Source organism: Mytilus galloprovincialis, chromosome 1 (genome assembly GCF_965363235.1).
Source record: "Mytilus galloprovincialis chromosome 1, xbMytGall1.hap1.1, whole genome shotgun sequence".
Lineage (NCBI taxonomy): Eukaryota > Metazoa > Mollusca > Bivalvia > Mytilida > Mytilidae > Mytilus > Mytilus galloprovincialis.
This window is the reverse complement of record NC_134838.1, coordinates 27,090,853-27,095,170: the sequence shown is the minus strand read 5'-3', so window position 1 is coordinate 27,095,170 and position 4,318 is coordinate 27,090,853.

Sequence of the window (4,318 nt, the reverse complement as noted above, 5' to 3'; positions counted from 1 at the left end):
AAGCTATGTCAATTGACATGTATACGCAGATACTGTGTGCACAGGTGCGAGTCGAGATGTATTAAAATATATCAATATCTAGATTGGCTTTTAAAAAAGTATTATCACGCTTATGTGAGTATATGTTGCACACCAAAGTTATGTTTAATATCTAGACGCATCTGAACAAATTAAATGACTATCTTTCATTTTGTAAATTAATTTGGTTGGGTGGTCATTGTATTAACATTCTTTAATGTGTAGCAATACTAGTTATTAATGAAAATCCATTCTATAAATCATTGTACAAGTTGTACGTGAATTTTTAGCCTTTTAAACTGAATTTTTGCTGTGAGTATTGCTTTATGATTGTGTATTCTACATTAATGAGAGGTTTAAGGGTGGGTGTGATAGATCACAAAACATATATGTCCCAAGTCAGTAACCGCTGTCTTTTGTAATTCCTGTTTATTTTTTAATTAACGTTAAGTTATGTATTTTTGGAATTTAATTTTACGACAATACTCACGTTACTAATACCCATTTTTATTTATGAGGCCAGGTGAAGTCCGCCTCCGGATGCGGGATTTTTTCATTGTGTAGAAGATCCATTGGAGGCATTCTGCTCTTTTCTGAGATTTGGTTGGGGTTGTTATTTCTTCGACATATTCCCCATCTCCATTTTCAATTTTATGTATTAGCAAAAATGTTTAATGTTTAAGTGTCAGAACTATCTATACTAAGTTGAATATGTGGAGACAAAGATAGTTTGTTAAACAAGTTAACATTTAATTATTTCCGTAACAGGTAAACACCATAAAGGAGTTATACAAAGTATACTTCAACGGACGCACAAAACAAACAATTTCATATGAATTTCAACGAAATTAACACATATACAAATCAGTATAATCTATTTTTTTAGAAAAGCTCTTTTTTTTTAAATATAAATATAAACAATTACATATGAATTTCATCGAAATTAACACATATACAATTTAGTATAATCTACTTTTTTAGAAAAGCTTTTTTTTATATTTTGTTTTTCCAGTCGGTTGTCTTTTTTTGTTTGAAAATCCGTGCCAAAGATAGAATCCCTTAACTATTATCCAGTTTTCGTATTAATAATAGTGAACATAGTTAACGAATAATTCAATAAGGCGCACAATTTGTGCTACTGCAATAAAGATACGACAACTATGAAATATATAAACGTGATAAGGTCCATTTAAATATCAAGTTTATGTAACTTATAAGTATAAATAATTTTGTTGAAATCGTGTACGCTCGCATGTTTATTCTAGTATTTCATGTACATTACAGTTTGATAAAGCATTTTAATTTCATTCTTTTTTGCAGTCAAATGTAACTTTTTGTTTAGTTTCTTATTATGTAATTAATGTTAGTTTTTGTAATTCTTACTATAAAAAATAGAAATATACCTTAAGATATAGTAAACTAAGTAACAGCGGAAAATTATAGTTACAGCGGAAAATTTGACGCCACAGTTGGGTGAAATTCTCTTCAGCAATGATTTGGTAACTATAAGTGTAGTAATTGCTATTTATTACTATTCGATATTGTATCATCCGATCAACAAAGACCTCTGTTTCTTAATTAAGTCACCCAAAACGTGTGAGTTGGGGTGATATATTGTTATTGTACGATTCTTGTTTTCTTATAAATCTTACATGTCTTATTCCAACTCAGAATGGGATGAAAGAATGAGAACCACAATGAGAACAACCAACTCTAGATTTGTAGAAACGTCCAGGAATTATTTAAATGGCCATCGTTACCATGGAAACTGCAAAAATGTAAAAAAAAATGTAAATCTTTATCAAGGATGTTCGCTCCTGTTTTTGAAATTTTGCCAGGTATTTGGAATCCTCTGGTTTTAACCATGTAGTGCAATTGCTAAATTTTCCTTTAACTCCAACTTTTCTTTCCTGAATTTGATAACATATAGTGAAATCTCATGTGATTACATATAGAAAGATATTACCATTGATAATATTGTAACCTAGTTATTTTTTCATCGTTTTCCAATGAAGAATGGTACCAATTCTTATTAAAAGTATAGGGATGATTATTTTCCACCAAATTATCAATATATTATATCTCGAAGACAAGCACACAGACCCTCCATTTTTTGTACATTTTTAGTTTTTTATTCATATACATGTACTATCAATTTATAACAGTCTTTAAACACAATTATTATTTGAAATCAGAGTTGTGAACATTCTTAATGTACCAATGCAAACTAAACTGTATTGAATTGTTGTCTGTTTTGTGTGGAACGACAGGCAATATTGCTCCAAACTTGCTGACACTTTAAAAAAATGTTAAGTGTCAAGAAGTATGACATCCCCTATTCCTTGCAATAGCAATTCTAATTCTTTTGTATTTTTATTTCTTGTCAGATACTCATCATTATCATAGTTCTCTCGTTTATCCATGTAGTGTTATTACACATGATGCCTGCTAATTCCTTTCACATATAAAAAGAGAAGATGTGATATGATTGTCAATGATAAAACTATGCAGAAGATACAGAAATTAACAACTATAGGTCACCTTACGGCCTTCAACAATGATCAAAGTTTATTGGTTCAGTCACATACAAACATAATTGTGCGATGTTAATCCTGTAAGCGGGATCGCAACCATCCTTCTATATAGCAAACCTGGGAAAGTTTTGTAACAGTTAAACATAAGAACGAGCAATAAAAATTAGTTGTAAAAGGCTAAGCTCATGAAATAGATACAATTACTAATTAAACACACAGTCCAGACCTGAGAGTACTCGCAGATACTAAAAGCTAGATCAAAGACACTGACAACTGATACATTTTTTTTAAATTATGCATCTTAAACTAAAGTATCAATCAGTACACTTTATAATCAAACAAACACGAGCATAGCGAACGAGTGGTCAAATATCAACACAGTAAGGTGGTGGCAAAGCAGCATCACCATCCAAAAAGAGAAAATTAACAAAAGGAAACCACAAATCGTCCTTTTTGTCATAAATATATGTGTGGAGTTTTCCGTGTAAAACAGTATTATCTTGGACATAGACAGTTATTACCGTTTAATTTTGATTTATTCAATGTAACTTCCTTTGGGTAAATTTCGGCAGTATATTTAGAAAACTCTTGATCATTTAACGAAACAAAGCATGTACATAAGAATAATGGTAATACGGGTTGTTTCATTTATCAATTAAATGCAATTTGGTCATAGACTGTGATTCATAACAGTACAAAAACAAGTCTACCATTAAAGTCGCGCAATTAGTGCCCATTGGAAATATTACAACCTTGTTTGTTGTTAAACGTGCATAAATATTATCATGGAGAAATTTAGCAGCTTCAATCATATCATCACACCTCCAGTAAGTATATTTAGCCTATTTACCTTATTCCTTCGAAAAGAAGGCGTTAGATATAGTTGCAATATACAGATATACCAAACGACCATTTAAATAAAAAGGAAAGCATTTGTTTGATAAGATTGTGTGGAACTGTAGTGTGAAGAGCAGAACAGTAAATACTGTCAACAGAATAAAAAATACCACACAATTACGTAATATATCTAATTTATTCAGACTTGTTTTACACTCCAAAAATAGTTAATTCCACTATTTTCATATATTTTTTTACAACAATAGTTTATGAAAAACTTTATAGTATTTAATGAACTTGTTAAAGGAACCGAAAACTTAACACTTACTAGAGGCCGAGATAAAAAAAAACTGACCAATACAAAAGAATTTTCAAATGTTCTGAAGAAGCCTTAAGCTGTAATGTGGTTATGATATGTTTCTTTACTATATGACTCTCTGTGGAGTGCACGGACTTGATTGTAGTTGAATTTTAAAATATCATTCTTAAGAACGTCCGTGTAGTATTTACATGACATTGCTGGTGGACGTTTCGTCCCCGAGGGTATTACCAGCCCAGTAGTAAGCAAATCGGTGTTGACATGAATATCAATTATATGGTCATTTTTATAAATTTCCTGTCACAAATCTTTGAATTTTTCGAAAAACCAACGATTTTCTTATATATGAATAGATTACTTTAGCCGTATTTGGCACAACTTTTTGGAAATCTTGGGTCCTCAATGGGCTTCACATTTTTACCTTTTTGGCTTTATAACTAATTTGATCTGAGCGTCACTGATAGGTCTTGTGTAGACGAAACGCGCGTCTGGCGTATTCAGTTATAATTCTGGTACTTTTGATAATTATTTACGGCATACAACAACACATTGTTTGATGCTTTGTCGGCCTGTACAAACACAAGCCGTTTTGAAAATTCTTGAAAGGAGT